Raw genomic sequence first — 17,429 nt, 5'->3', positions numbered from 1 at the left:
ACGCAATAACAACTCTATTGACTCCACCAATGATCCCCAACATTTAGAAGTGATCTAAGGTGTATCTAAACAAGCTTAGGAGCCATTGATCAATAATTTTTTATCAAGAATCAAGATAGAATCAAAGAGAAAGCATCAAACCTCAAGTTTGAGCATTTTCAAGCCTATTCGATACAATATTTATATTTTCTTTCAAGAACACTTATTGTGCTTAATTGTATTATTCTTGAGTGTTCTTTCTTTGTTCTAGAATTGTGCAAACATCTTGCCTTGTGAGGATTTTCTTGTAAGTTTGCAAAATTTGTATTGTTCTCTTTGGGAGAGAGTGTTCTCAAGAATTTGGGGTATAATTCTTGAGTGATTTGTAAGGTTACTCTTTGTCCTCAAAAGAAAGACAAATTAGTGAATTTGTGGAAAATCCTTAGTGTGGATAGCTAAGGTAGTGGACGTAGACTTTGGTTGAGAAAGTCGAACCACTCTAAATCGTTGTGCAAATATTTTCAATTTTCTGCAAAAGCTTCCACCAAAATTTTATTGCCAATTCACCCCCTCTTGGCTTATTCTATCTATCGATTAACTCAACAATAACAAACTAAACATGTCTTAACTCTAATTCCTAATAAAATAATAATAAACTAAGAATAATGTTTAACCAACATTAATTCCTAATAAAATAATAAATCTAATCCTGAAAGATAATGTATCATCCTATATTAAATTATATTACAAATAATCAATAAAAATATTGAAAATTCGTAATATTTACAAAATCTCGTATTAATCTCGTGTAGGATTTTCTGCATTACTAAAATGACCATATCTTGAGTTCTTGATACCGGATTGATGCTATTCAAGAACCACTAGAAAGATTAGATACATCCAATCGTATCTCCAGAAGACATATTAACCAAATAAGATCAGTATCTCATTCAAAAAGTTATCACAAGTCTGCTGCTGTTATGGTCTTGTTTTCCAAGGCTTGGACGAGTGGGTTATTTGGAAGAGTTATTACTGTTTCCATTGATGTGAGCCTTGTGATGCATGTATCACTGTATAAACGACCCTATATATCATGCCATTCCAATTTCCAATTTCCAAGTGCACCTTGCCGCCTAAACTATTGGCTTTTATTTTTCAACACCCCCTTGTCACTCATTCACGTATAATTAATTAATTAAATAATTGGTGGAATAAATGGTATTTTGGGATCAATAATGAAATGATATGATAAACCAAAGTCTTCTTTTCTTACTTCAAGAAATCATACTAGATGTGAGTCTAGCATATGGTATATTGATAAGTTACATCGTTTTAGTCATGATGGATATATTGTTTTAATAATCTTGGATGATTATAAGATAGTATATGCTTTAGAATTCTATTCATCTATTGACAACACGCATCGTAAGTGCAGCTTCTTGAGTCCAAGATTTTTTAGGGAGAACAATATTCTCTTTTATTAGTTATTAAAACCACTTATTGGGTACTAGTTTTGATTGATTTTAGATTATGAATTCAACTAAATTTAAAATATATAGTTGAAAGATGTCTAGGTGCAACTAACCCATTTTTTTTCTCTTTCCTTTGTATCATAATTTCTTTTTCCTATTATTGTCAAAGAGAAGGAGATATTGTGCTAAAACCCTAGATAATCCATGTGAGTGAATATCTGCAAATCTTGATTGCATGAATCTTCTTTTTCCGCATGAAGGATTCAAAAAAGTTTAGAAGTCTTTTTCCCCATGAAAACGCCAAACATATATTGCTCCGGGGTGGTCCATTTTTCCAGCAATCATGCTCTACAATTGGATCCAACAGTTTGAAAAAGAAACACACCGGATAAACGTAACCTATTAATATTATTATACACAATAATTTCACAGTTGAAACTATTTAATTGTTGCGCCCTTCTTCACGTGCCAACCAGTGCATGCAGAGCTACCTTGAAGCTTCATTTTCAGCTCTTATTTCCCTAATTTAATTAGCCGTATCATTTATGATGTTTCGTATCGTTAAATTTGATTTTAAAAGTTCGAAGAATATAGACGGACCACGGGGTTTGGGTATAGTTGTTTCCTCCGGAGATCCGTGGATCCGGTGGCAGAACCACGTGGGGGCGAAAAGCGAAATTGTTCATCTCAGTTTTTGTGATTTAATTGTATTCTAAGCAACTAAAAGTTTTGAAAATATTAAATTTAAGGTTTGGCTCCTCCTAAATTTAGTTTTTTACTATAATAATGGCTGTCCCTTTTTCCCATATGTATGGGATAAGGGGCAGGTAAGATAGTAGGCTACCCCCAACACCAGGTTGAGAGCAGCTTCCGTAAGAGACCTCCGAATTATGAAATGCCCTCCGTGGGACTCGATCCCACGACCTCAAGGTTAAGAACCTTGTGCTCTACCAACTGAGCTGGATGGTCATTTCATTTTTTACTATAATAAATCTCTTGTAATTAAGATAAAGTGATATCATCTTAATCCTTAAAAAAAAGTGGTATCATTTTAAACAATGATTTAACTAATGTCGAGCGGATGTCATCTGTCCTTACAAAGAAAGTCTCGTAGTGGGGGTTACGATTATGTAGGTTGGGGGTGCGGGGGTTGCGTACGGTACAAGGTTATTTTTGTAAATATGTACCATAGTTTATTTATTATAAAAGGAAATGTAACCAAAACCTATGAGATATAGAATAAAAATTCTAGCGCCACCTAGGGCACCGAGGACGTAAGTACATTGCTGAACCTCGTTAAAATTCTTGTGTTTTTTCGTTTTCTTTACCCGATTATTAAACAATTATTTAGTTTTGAAAAACTACACATAATTTCACTTAAATAAAACAAATTATCCACCTCTTTTAACTTAAAAGATACAAATAATTTTAATATGTTATTTGAGGAACAAACCACTCACATAATGACTTCCGTGGTTGAGCCATTTCGAGAGAAAAGCGGGGACAAACAAGATTTCCAAAAACTATGAGTGTAGTTGAAAAATTATGACTAAAATTAAAGTTTTATCTAAAGAGTTGGTTGAACCGTGATAGGGATGACAACATGGTAGTCAAGTCAATTTTTGAGACTTTGATTTCGATTCAAAATTTAAAAATTTTATCGAATCGATTTAATTTAATTTAAATATAATTTAATGTAAAATAATCTTAATCTAATATAATAAAAGCACAATTCAATTTGATTCGACGCAATTTATCCTGATTTAAAAGTTTTTTAATTAAAATGAATATATTTTATAAATATATAAACATACGAATACATTTCATTTAAACCTGACTCCAAACAGTCCGACCCCAAGTTTCATGATTGCAATGACACTATGTTTGCTTAGTAAATAAGAGTAGAGAGAGAAATTAAGACAATTGCGATGACTATGTTCGCTTTTTCTTGGTCATGGAAATATGATTGAGGCAGGCAGCTTGAATTAAATGTTTCCCCTTTGCTTCTTCAACCTCGTTTCATTATTTTCATGATTGTCTCCCTTCGATCTAGGGATGGACATGAGTCGGGTTTGGGTCAGGTTCGGATCTCATGCCAATCCCTACTTCAATCACCTAAATTTAGATTAATATGCATTCAATCTATGGATTATATTAATCCAATTAAATAATAATAATATTAATAATATTAGTGAAAGAATTCACTCATTCCTTTTGAATTAAAATACTAACGCAAAGTCTTTCCAATTAATAGGTATTGATATTACTACCCTTTTTCACCAGTCAAGCATTCCTTCACTTGTGAAAGTTTCTATGTCTAACCGACAGCTTGTACATTAAATATTAGTTTGGATCTTTTTTGAAGTATATTTATAATCGGGGATCTAATTTTTCTTTTCTTTGTTTGAATTTCATCAATACAAATGATAGACGGATCGAAAATATAATGCAACCAAGTGTAGAGAGAAAAATAGGAACAATTATCACCAAAAATACTTACATAAACATAAAAATTAAAAATACTAAACCCGAAGATATGAAGAAAAACAGAGCATTCTCTTAAGAATGATAATCAACATCAAACGAACCGATAACCTTCGTAAAAAGTCCTTATTTCTGTCAAACAAGACACTTTACAAAGTGATAAAGGAGTTGTGAGCGAACCAAATTATCTGGTAAGCTATTCGTTACACAATTCTGATTATATCGACAAAATCACCTTGAATATGACATGCTAATAAAATAGGTGATATAACTAAAAATAATCTACTTGTGAATAATATGTTCCAATTGATGGTTAGACTAACAAAAGAGCTAGCTAGATTAATATAAGATCAATAGTTTGAGAAATGAAATAGAATATTAAAGTTTAAATACCAAGGTTCTAAAATGAAGAGTTAATGAAAATTTCTATTGTGGGTGAATGGGGCATGATGGTGTCCCTTCAATTAAACTTGAGTGGCAGCAATTCCCTTGAAAAATTATAAAGGTGATTTGTGATGTGCATCAATTGCCATATAGAATAAGAAACTGGGTCATAAAAATATCAAGGATCACTTGTGATATAAGTGCTTGTTAGCCCCAACAATGGAGGAGGCTGATGTCAAAGGACTCTTAGGCTAATATCATATCCATCCATGGCTGAACCTCAATTGCTTGGAACCAATGCGCTTAATGTTAAGCCCTGAAAGCTTGTTTACCTAATGCTGTCTATGGTGGATTACTTTTCATTTTCATTATTCTGTTTGATTTTTGTGGCTGCTGTGTATGTCCAAGTGAATCATTTTCATTCGTGTAGAGTGCCACATGTACGATTGGAGACCAGATAGAATTCCTGAACCTCAATTGCTTGGAACCAATGCGCTTAATGTTAAGCCCTGAAAGCTTGTTTTACCTAATGCTGTCTATGGTGGATTACTTTTCATTTTCATTATTCTGTTTGATTTTTGTGGCTGCTGTGTATGTCCAAGTGAATCATTTTCATTCGTGTAGAGTGCCACATGTACGATTGGAGACCAGATAGAATTCGGTATCTTTCGAACTTTTTACCTGCCTTTATAGGGGTGACAACTTGGCGGGACGGGGAGAGTTTTGCATTATTTATTCTGTCTACAACACTTGCGGGTACGATTTTGAGAAATCTTCATTATATGTTTCGGAGATTTTTTCTCCACATACCCATCACTTACGGATCTATGTGAGTTTCGGTTAATCTCCATCCCAACAAATAAACTAAACATTTTTGAAATTAACGCAACACTTAAAACATATAAAATATATTATATTATCTTAAATTGGTCTCTATCTATAATATGAAAGTTTCAAACGTCAATATTCATCTAACACCTAATGTATATGTACAATCTTAACCATTTCGATCTCAACAAATCAATATATATTAAATGAGAAAAGATCTAAACTTCAATTTTAATTCCTTTGAGATATAACAGTGATAACACGTAATCTCATATATATTTTTGGGGATTCCCACGGTTATTTTTGTAAAATATCGAGGATTCTTACGGTTATTTTTCGGGAATCTCATGGTTATTCACACGAGTATGATTCGGTTATCCTCACAATTCGGATATAGCAATCCTTATCCTCATCCACATTTGAACTTCGGGAATAAAACTCCCCTTATCCCCATTCTCTTGGGTGAAAATTTCGGTTATTCTCCATCCCGTCAGTTCGGATCACCATGGTTTTCGGTTTTTTCCCACCCGATTTCCACCCGTATGCCTTTAAACGTTTACGCCCATATAGGATTCCAAATCTTACGAAACTTCAGTGTGACAATTTATCAAACATGTGGGGTGCATAAAAAATAATGCGTTCCAAAACATTTGATGTTAACATCATGGGATTGACGGTTCAATGGACCCGATGGAGGGCCGAATCCGTTTGTTGCCTTCACCAAGCAGATAGCCACATCACACAGAAAGCTACAGTTCGTCTAAATAAATTAAAGTTATACATTGTTGAAGAGCACATGATTCAATTTGATTGAAATAGACCTAAATTGTAATAGAAATTGAAGACATAAGAGACTGAATTACAAAACAATCAAACTATTCAACTAAAGTTGAAAGACCAAAAATGACAGTTTTAATTTTTGAAGTTTTTTTTCATTTGAACATTCAAATTTGAAACTTGATTAAAGCTCAACATCTGAACAAAAAATTTAAATGGATTCAAGTGACTCAAAATTAAAAAAAGGGGTAAGTTATGCGCTGAGTATCTAAACTTTTAATTTTTTTCAAAATCATATCTAACGTTTAGTTTTTATTTCATTTTAGTACCTCGCCTTGTCGTTAAAAACTTAACGACGCTGCATTTTTTTATAGGTAAATTACATCATTCAACTATCTTCTCACTCTTATTTTGGTACTAAAGGTTAAAAAATTTCAATCTAACTACTCAACTTTCAAATTATTTCTATTTTAATCACTCTAATTTATTTTATTAATGTTTTTTATGACATGACAGTTTTATTATTTTTTAATATATAATTAAAATTAAAATAAAAAAAATTAAATTTAGAGTGATTAAATTATGAGTAATTTGAAATTTAAGTAATTAAATTAAAAAATTAAACTTTAGTAACCCAAATAGGAGTAAAAAAATAGTTGAGGGATGAATGATGCAATTTACCTATTAAAAGGAGCCACACACCAATCACCCTTTAAGTTTTTAACAGCGAGATACTAAAATGAAACAAGAAATAAAAGTTAAATATATTTTAAAAAAATTGAAAGTTTAGATACTAAAACGAGTCAAAACTGATAGTTTAGTTATTAAACGCATAATTTACCCTTAAAAACCATTTTATTTTCTAAGTTCAATTGAGTTTTAATCACAGCTTAATAAAAAAAAACATTATTTTCTAGACTCTATTTTTGGCAATGGGACATAGAGGATGATTTAAGAAAAACACACATCTCGGGCTTTCAAGTTAATAAGGCTTAATATTTTGTACTAAAAATGGGTTTCTTACTTCAAAAGGTCCATAAGTTCCTGCTGGATTATTTTTAGATCCTTAGTACTATTAACCATATCACAAAATTTGGTACTGGAAAAGAAAGAAAATGGGTTTCTTACTTCATAAGGCCCATAAGTTCCTGCTGGATTATTTTTAGGTTCTTAGTACTATTAACCATATCACAAAATTTGGTGCTGGAAAAGAAAGAAGGAACATTATTAACCAAACCATTCTCATATGCAATGACATGAATCATAAAAGACTTCAAAAGCAATCAAACTCCAGTATTTAAGTAGCAATCAATCATCAGTCTCACCGAAAAAGGGCAGTAGAAAAGAAAAAGCTGAGAGTGCTTCGAAAAACTTACCATGTCGTATCGTTAACTATCATGGTTAAAGAGGCTAGCACAGACTGTAGCTTTTACAACGCCATGGATCGAGAACACCGGATTAAAGCTCCGATTATGATGTACAACTGCAGAATGCAGCATTAAATGATATTCGACTCGAATGATACCGGTCATTCGGAGAAATATATGAAGAGGAGCTAAGTCTTGGCTTTTCCAGCTTGATGAGATTGAATCCTCTGCTGCACCTTTAATATCTAGAGGATGCAAAACAAATGATCAGAGTCAATTGTTGTAATCACCATTTTTTTGTGTTATATATTATTATTATTATTATTACAAATCCAAAACTAGAACCGGCCAAATACCCCAAGCACAATACAAACCTCATTTACAAACAACCCAATAACCCGTGTGATACAAGCACGCCCTACTCCACTTGGTGATAGGAAGACAACAAGTGTTCCTGAAATAAGAAGGCTTTAAAGAAAACGGTTAAATATGAATGAGTAAGATGGTAAGATAGAAATGACAACAGAATAGATGAAGATGATGATATGTTTGAAAGGATTTAAAGAAGTATTTGTATATGGAACAATGTTATGGTGATGGAAGAAAGAAGTATGAAAATGGTAGTGAAGAATGAAGATAGTGTCTCAAGAAACAAAGGAATCAAACTAAGCTATATTAAAGCTTAACCCTAGACCTTATAGAAACTTGAGGGATGGTGTTTAAGGACTTTGACCCTTTTAGGTATATTAAACCAAAAGAACCAAAAGTAGCAGAGTGGATAGAAGATAGGCGACGCCACAAGCACAAGAGCACTTGATAAGTTGATATAGTTCTTAAAGAACGAGAAAGAGAGAAAATCTCACAAGTTTTGATTAAACAAAGTTGCTTCATTACAAAATGAAAGCTAACTATTTATAGGCCTAAGTATGTCTAGGATGCACATAGAAGTTAATGATTGAACATTCATTGATGAATGTTCATCCCTTAGGGAAATACAATGTACGGTCAATGGTGAATGTATGATGAATTAAATGAATAAATCTTCATTAATGTATCTTCATGGCTGAATCCTTCCTCCCATGTGTGAACATGTTGATTTGTCTTCTATGGATGAATGTTCATGAGTGTATCTTGGCTGAAATTCTTCCCCCCTTTGTGTGAACATGACTATTTGGCTTCTTGCATGAATATGTATGAATGGATGAACTTAAAAGCCTTTGAATGAAACCTTGCACCTTCTCAAAAATGTTCTGATTCATTTTAATATTATTTTCTCGTCCATGCATGTCTCCATTAATGCCTCTCATGCATAAATCCTTTGAAGGAGATGAATGGTTGCAAATCCCGTATTTATTTCCAGCCTGCACTGTCTTCAGTAATCTGGGCATATCTTGAGCTCCCAATATCGGATTGATACGGTTCAAAGTGCGTTGGAAAGCTAAGATATAGGGGATTAAATGTTAAGAAGACTTCATCACCCAAAGATGCTTGTAACATGTTCAAAAGTGGCGATCAATCTGACTGACAGTGGATTGCCTTGAATGTACCTTGCACTAAATACAAAATGTATATAAGTTACAATGCTCAAGGTAATGAATAAGTAATAAGTAACATTATAATGTAACACATGATTCCATGGCCAATATAATAATGCAATTGATATAATAACATAAGTAAGGAATGTGTAACATATGCATGAAATAAGCTAATTAAAGATGAGACATGCATGAATATCATATAGGGTGCAAACATAGGACAATATATGAATATTCAAGCATAGTTTAGAATGTCAAAGCATGCTTATAACAAATATAAAGAATAAATGAGTAAATAAGTAATAAAATAAGGAAGAACACCCTTAGAATCATCTTGGAAGAACTTCAAAGTTGTGAGCATTTTTGTTTGAACTTGGTGGTCGGCAGGATCACATCCCCGTGTCCAAACTAAATTACATGTCCAATCTAAAACTTAACCTAGCTAACCCTAACCTTAAGCCCCTTTCCTGCCAACGTTGTCACAGAGTCGAGAAGCCACGCCGCCAGTCACCTCAACTTGACTGAACCTCCTGTTTTACCAAAAAATAAAAGAAAAAGAAATCAATCAATCATAAAAAAAATTAAAATCAAATCTAACAAATCAAACCTACCCAACCAAACTACCAACCGAACCCTCCTACAATCCTCACCCACCCTGCTAGCAACCCTATCAAATCCATCAGACCAAGTCACCATTTTATATAACAAGTGGACATTCGAAAAAAGGGGGTCACGAAAAAAAAACAGAAAAAGAGGAACAATGAGGAGGTTCATCGTGCCCCGAGGAGTCACATACTCCAACCTCGGCCTGATCCAACAGTAGAGAAGACAGATCGACGAGGTTGAATCTGAAAATTTTACGGCTTATTTCATGGCGTTGGAGGCCGTTTTGTGTGAAAACAAATCTCAGATCCGTGACCACCAGAGACAACAGTGGCGCTGCGGCCGGCAGTGATCGAGACAACCGGAAGACGACCACAATTTAAAGAGAATATAGAGCTTCTCTCTCTAAAAAAAGAATGAGAGAAGAATGTAAAAGAAGGGCTAAAATGGGACATTTATACTCGTTTTAAATAGTCGTTTTGCCCTCTAGGAATCATGCATTTTGGATTTTTGGGGTAACTACTCTTTCAGTCCTTTTTCGTTCGTAATTTATTGTTTTGGTCATGAAACATATGGGTTATGTTTTTTTAGTCCTTTGATGTTGTCATGCTTATATTTCCGTCACTGATCCAATTAATATGATTTGTTAGGGGTTATTTACTTTCCTAGCCTCCAAGTTTTATGCATGTCACATTTTAGTCCCCTTTTATAATTTTATCAACTATTTGCATGTTTAGACCTTGTAACTTTAATTTCTTTCAAATTAGCCCGAAACTAAAATGTATAATCACCTAGTTGGCCATTGTATATGTTATTTGTTCATTTTTATACTATTATTATTATATACATATTTATCTCATATCTCTATGTAAATATATAATATATAATCTTACATAAAATTATATTTTTGTTAATGATGCCTTTTTATCTACACATGCACTTGTATACCACCAAATTTGGTTTTTATGATGATCATCATATATATATTATTAAAGATAACATTTATTTTATTATTTATGTATTTTTAAATATAAATGTTTGTTTAATGCTTTAATAGCTTTAAAGTTTGTTAATTATTCGACTAATCTATGGAAGACCCCCAAACACTTGGGGTGCCCTTTCGAGGGCTATTCAATTAAAATGTTTTTAATGTTATTATTTATATATTTCTATTCATTTTAATTTTTTTAATAATTGGTAGATATATTATATGTGTTATTTTACATAATTACCTTATCAAGTATAAATGTTTCCTTTTCACTTATTTTAGGTTTCTGTTTATTTGTTATTGTATAATAATTTGTTCATCCTTGTTTAGTTTTATTATTTTATTTTGTTAATGTTTTATTTCATCCACCTTGTATATGTCATATATTATTGTATTCATGGGTCATGTATAAGATTTCTTGTTTTCTAAAACGATTAAAGTCAATATTATCTCGCATCGTGGGTTAACAAAATTAAGTCAAACATGACTGAATTTCAATTTTAATTAATTCACGTAGTAAGAGGACATCCTTTTTAAATAAAATAGAGTGAATTAAATCTTTCATCGAGTCAAATATTTTAAAATGAATTCACTCAGTCTAAAAATGAAAAGGATCGTAATTTAAATTTAGAGTTCAAATTTGTAAAATTTCATTTTTTCCGACAACATATAATAGAGAGGTACCAATCTTGGACGTTGTGGGAGTGCTTACCCTTCTTCACGCGTAACCGATTCCCGAATCCTTAAAAATGAATCTCTGATTAAACGTATACCAGTTTTCATCTTTAAATGATTTTTCTAAAATTTGTTTTTAAGACGTTTTCTGGGTATTCGGCCTAAAGTCGATGACGACTCCAATCTTTTCTAACTTAGTTCGATTTTAAAAACCGATTTGTGTGTCATAAATAGAGCAATATTCCTAATGATTATCTAAAAGTTATTCGATTGTTTAATGAGAAATGAGAGCATTTTTTTTTCTCGGCAATATAAATTTTATTAATAAAACAAACCTAATTAAGAGTCTCGTTAAAAACCTCCCTAAATTTAGATGGAGGAAAAGAGTACTCTTAACAAGGTATGCAGTACAAGACCACATACGTTAACAAAACGAAAACATCAAAGCGGCACTGGCCCCTCCACAACAAACCCAATCGATAAAAACACAACATATCCGAACAAAGATCAAGCCTAATTTGTGGCTAATATCTAATCATTACGAACAATATGAAAAGCTCTAAGGACCTGGGAGTCAAGATAATTCGAACCACTAAAATATGGTGCAAATCGCGCCAGCTTAGCTTAACCGGCCAAGGGACAACTAGTGATCGCTCAGGTACCCACAGAATCGACAACAATTCACCAAATGCTAGAGCATGCTCACCCTTATACCGATACCAACCCCTCCCTAACAAAAGAAAGAAAGCAGACTCCACAATAGACCATCATAGAACCATCTATAAGGAGTACATCTCTAATAACCTCCGTACCAATAAAAAAACACCCGAACCAAGTAAGCAAATAACACTGCTAAGATAAGTTCCTTGCTATCATATCACCAGCTTGCCTTGAACAAGACTTTTCTCGTCGATCCCATCTTTGCCAAGTAATCTGCCATATTATTGGTAGTCCTAGGTGAGAACACAAACCTAATCTCGCTTATCTTTAGTGCATTAACATCAATTTCCTGAAAAATTACTCCCCACCTCCATGGTCGAGAATAGGCATTTTGAATTCAATTCAGCACTTTAGAATCAGATTCAACAATCAATGCAGCCTTACAACACCAGCAGGAATCAATGTACACGTCTAATGCAATTTTAATTGCAAGGAGCTCCGCATAATCAGAATTTACCTCTGTACCCGGCCCAAAGAACATTGCAACAACATATCCGTCTGATGTCCTCAATACTCCCCCACAACCTGCCATCTTATTCGTTGCTGAACCATCCACATTAAACTTCAATTGACCCGAAGCAGGTGGCTGCCAGGCGGACTTGGGACATTGATGTGCTATTGAGTCAGCTGACTCCCTAGGCCAGTCCCACCAGAAATTCTCATCTAAAGCACTGAATACCTTCAACGCCTTTCACCAAGCATAGGCTCTCATCTTCACAAAAACAAGCAGGTCTTTCATTTTAACGCCTTTGCTCCTGAAAACAAGATCGTTCCTGGCCAACCATAGACTCCATAACGCCGCTGCAAAGCTAACAAACCAAACCAAAGCTATAGATTCTGACCATCTAAACTTATAACAGAAACTCAAAAACTTCATCTACTGTCTGCAAGTTGAATCCTGGAATATGCCACCACCTCTAGTATTCCAAGACAAAATCCGCATCTGGGCTCCTCCCCTCTGATTACAACTAGAACTCAATGGATTGGGACTCTCCATCAAGATCATCCGCAGCTAAAATTTCCCTAATTAAAACCTCCTCTGAACCTATAAACTGAATACCCAGCTCTCCGCCAATATGTAACGTTTTCTTCGCTTCCAGCCTTTGTCTCTGCCATCGTTCTTGAAGATCTGAATCAGACAGGGACCTTCTTTCAAGTTCAGTCAATTCTTCCTCTATTTGCACCTTCTTATGGTTTTTCTTCACGCGACAATTTCTTTTTTTTCTCTGAGTAACACCGTATTTTTCTTGAATTTTTTTGAAGGGAACTATATTTCTTTTTGTTCCCCTCATTAACTCTAACGATCTAGACTGGACATTAATAAATCATCATTCGACTTTGTAAGTATACAGAGCCCCTGATCCCGTTCTTTCCCCTCTCGCCCCAAAATGGGCTTGCTTTCATTCGGTTCTACCAAGCTCCCTTCCAATTGGTTCTCTAAACCATTGGATCCGTTTTTAGGTAAGCTGTTTGTAAGGCCCATAAAATCCGTATCTTCCACCGCCTTTGATCCTAAGCTCCCTTCCCATAGAGGAAATTCCTTTAAAATATCATTTCTTCCATCTTTTGCTCCCACCGCCTGAATTAGTATCTTGTTGTCGTCTTGTGCCACCTCCCCCTCGTGTACCTCCACCAGTGCGCATTGCTTTTGAATTTCCCCATAAAATCCGTATCTTCCACCGCCTTTGATCCTAAGCTCCCTTCCCATAGAGGAAATTCCTTTAAAATATCATTTCTTCCATCTTTTGCTCCCACCGCCTGAATTAGTATCTTGTTGTCGTCTTGTGCCACCTCCCCCTCGTGTACCTCCACCAGTGCGCATTGCTTTTGAATTTCCCCAGAACCAAGAGCATTAACCCTTTGACCCAATATTATTTCCTCCCCTATGTTTCTCTGTTCCTCATCCATGCCTGACAAAAAGTCGCCTTTTGTTATGTTTCCAATACAGACTAAGTGGCTATCATCTTCCTCTTGCCACCTCACCGAATTCTTCAGCATTAACTTGCAATGCCGGAAACATTCAGCACTATTGTTGCTTAACATCATATAGAATGTCGGAAACAACTTATATAGCACCAAAGAGCACGATTAGGGCACGTAAAAAGGAAGAACACCCACTACTTCTCGCTTGTTGTGTTGTTTCTCTTCCAAATCTTGAAGAGATGAATCAAGCCGCTTCCTGCTGACGAAGAAATAAAGTTCTAAAATTATACATGCAATAACAAACTTCAATGATAGGGAATTATAATTACAATGTCATATAAGACATTGTAAGAATTAAAAACAATGGATACAAGGCTATTTGCCCAAGCATGTTAAAAAGAGTAACATAAGCGGTGCATTCGATTAGAACTTTGTAAAGATAGGAGTCAAAATCACCCTCTACTTCTTTCAACTGAATCAGAAATTGACCTTTAATATTGATGAACTAGGTAACATCATTACAAACGGGAAGTTTACACATGACATTAGATATTTTACCCAAGAAGCCATATTTGCAACCTTTTTTTCCCTTTTGAGGTGGATACACGTCCATGCACAATTATAATCCATGACCCGAGCCAGAATAATCGAACAATAAGGCACACAATGCGGCGGGACGAGAACCCACACATATGAACCAAGGCCTCATTGGCATATTTTTAACCCATTCTTCACATTGAAAACTAAAAATCCCAACAGCACTCAAACCACAATGTCGAACACATATACTATCTGAAGACATCAAATTTCATCCATTTTAAATAATGTCGTTATATTATAAAATATTTACTAACTATATTATATAATATAAATACTTATATTTTATCCTTTTATGTTTGTATACAGGCCCGTCATAAATAGAAATACACCCAACCCATTTACAACTCAAGTGGCCCAGTACAGCAAGCCCGCACGCAGGTAACCCAAGACCAACATACACGACCCGTTGTAAGTTAGGGTATGTTTGGAAACCCTAATCTCTCCAAGCCTCACCAGGGCCGTAGAAAGCCCCCGAAGACTCCTCCACGTCGAGTCTCACGCCGCATGTGTCGCTCCACGCAACCGGCCGATTTCCTCGGTAACAACCCATAAAATCAACAAGCAACAACAAGTTCAGTCCTATTAGGATTCTTGTAGGTTAAAATTAGTTTTTTTTTCATTATTATAAATAGTGGATGTAACAACACACAAAAGGGGGAAGAAAAAACAAGTACACAGAGAGTTTACACGAATATTACACGAGATCAAGCACAAAAAATACCACGAAATAGACAAGGAAATACGAGTCTTTGTAAAGCTTTCGAAAGAGAAATAAAGAGAAAGGTATTGCCTTTTACCATTGTTTGGTTGCTATTGTTGCATGCTTTTTCGATTCTCGTTTTTCTTTTGACCCCGAATAGCCCAAAAATGGGTTGCACTGATGACCGGAAAGGGTGGTGTTCGGATCTTCTTTTCTAGATCTACACCCTCACGAGGCTAGTTTTGAAAAAATGTTTGGATTTTTAGATTGTGGGTGAAAAGAGCTTTTAAAAAATCGAATTTTTTTTAGGTTTTCCGCCGATGAACGGCGGCCGACGAGGTGGTTACGGTGGTCGGTTTTCTGGGTTTGTTGCAACCCACGATGGTGTTCATCTTATTGATGAACATATGAGAGAATCGAAACAGGGGGCCTTTGTTCTGAAAATGAGAGAAATGAGAGTTTAGTGAAAAAATGTGGCCTTTATAGCTGACCCATTTGGACCGTGACCCGACCCGCCTTAACCCTCAGACCCGCGTGTTTTCAAATAAAAGTGGGGAAATATCCACTTCGGTCCCCCTGGCTTTTGAACTGTGCATTTCAGACCCTTAAATCAATTCAAAAGTCCAATTTCCTATTAAATTTAGCCCCTAATTTTATATTCTTTCGATTTAATCCTTTTTATTTTATTATTATTATTATTATTTTATTTTAACACTTATTATTTTTTTACACCTTGTTTATAAGTTATTATATATATATATATATATATTCTAACTATTATTATTATTATTATAATTATTATTATTTTACTATTAATGTATATAAATATATTTTTATTTTTCTCTTTTGTTACTATTATTATCATTATATGTATATTCTTTTTTTTCTTTTTTTACTATTAACATATATATATATATTTAATTATATTTTTATATTTATTTTCTATACTTCTTTATTTTTGGTTTCCATTTATTTATATTATACTTTATTATTAAGGTTTTACTTTATTAAATTATTTTTCATTTTTTTCCATTATTATAGTTATTATATATATTTTATCATAATGTTTATGTTTATTTATTTTTACTATATTATAAGTATACATCACACTAATTTATTAGCTAGGACCCCACCCCTCATCATTTTTTTCTTCCCGTCATTTATACTTCACCAAATCTTGACTTTCTTTTTTTTTTCCTTTTCGGTGTGATTGTCTTTTTTGTTTTACTATTTATTATCATTATTATTATTTTTACTTAATAATTATATGTTTTTATTTTAGTTTTTAGTTTTTCATCATTATTTTTTATTTATTTATTTTCTTTTTTTCTGTAGTTTTATATTTTTCTTCTTTATCTATACTTATTTTCTGTCTCCTTTATACTTTTTCTTTATTTTCTTTATTTTTATTTGTATTTTATTTTTGTTTGTTTATTTATTATATTATCATTATGTTCTGTATTTTATTTATTTTCTTTGTTTATTTTTACTTATATTTCTTTTATTTTTTTCATTCATTTTATTACTTTTTTATTTTTTATCTCATTTTTTTTATTTTTTGCTTCTATTTTCTTTTATTTACTTTCATTTCTTTTTTCCTCTAACGCGTTTCTTGACTTTTTAAGGGTACACTTTCAAATCGATCGAAGGTAAGTAATTTTGGATTGTTATTTTACCTTTTAATTTAAGTTGTAATTTTCTTAATTAGAGACAACTGGAAATTACGTAGTACCGAAAGGGTAGTTCAAGGGTGCTAACCCTTCCTTGATTGTAACCGACTCCCGAATTTGACACATCTTTGGTAAGACGTAGATCATGTAAGAAATAAGGTATCTGATCAACCCATTTTCTTTAAAATAAATGATCGGTGGCGACTCCTAACCCAATCAATTCAAGTCGAAGCTCAATTCCGAGCCCAACCGAAAGACGGTTCTGACAGCTTGGCGACTCCGCTGGGGACAGGTAAGTGAGTCAAGCTAAGATAATTTTCAGTTGTCTTTTTAACGAAAATGGTAAGTTTAAATTTTAAGGTAACATTTCGATCCTTATTGCTTGCTTTTGATTATATTTTCGAGTAAATAGTTGTACTAATCGTTTTCTAGTGATTTCAGCCTTTAAAGACTTTTCATCTAAGGCTCTAAACCCGAGCTCCAAACTCGTTTTAAGTGGGGGTGAAAGCGACGCCTTCGTGTGAATTTATTCACCGTGCAGGCCTAGCAAGTAGCCTTTGGGATTCATATACCTTATGTCTTCATGTGAATTTATTCACCCTGCGGGCATAAGGGAATGTTTCCTCTCGAGTTTAACTTAGTCCACACGAGCCTGTAATGGGTTCAGGATTAAGGGTCTGGCAAGCCCAATGGGGCACCAGTAAGGAGAACTCGGGTACTATTT

At 33.8% G+C, this 17,429-nt stretch overlaps 1 long non-coding RNA gene across 1 annotated transcript; it reads right to left on the bottom strand.

The window, feature by feature from the left end:
* Positions 1–7,202: 7,202 nt before the first annotated feature.
* Positions 7,203–14,141, bottom strand: LOC120172914. The gene is made up of 2 exons (XR_005521008.1): positions 13,931–14,141; positions 7,203–7,536 (listed from the first exon to the last, which is right to left on the bottom strand). It is a non-coding gene; the product is annotated as an uncharacterized LOC120172914 (long non-coding RNA).
* Between the last annotated feature and the right edge of the window lie 3,288 nt (positions 14,142–17,429).

The sequence above is a fragment of the Hibiscus syriacus genome, unplaced genomic scaffold (assembly GCF_006381635.1).
Source record: "Hibiscus syriacus cultivar Baekdansim isolate YM2019G1 unplaced genomic scaffold, ASM638163v2 tig00111917_pilon, whole genome shotgun sequence".
Taxonomy (NCBI): domain Eukaryota; kingdom Viridiplantae; phylum Streptophyta; class Magnoliopsida; order Malvales; family Malvaceae; genus Hibiscus; species Hibiscus syriacus.
Note: the sequence above shows the minus strand (reverse complement) of the source record. Positions and strands in the feature narration are given on the sequence as shown.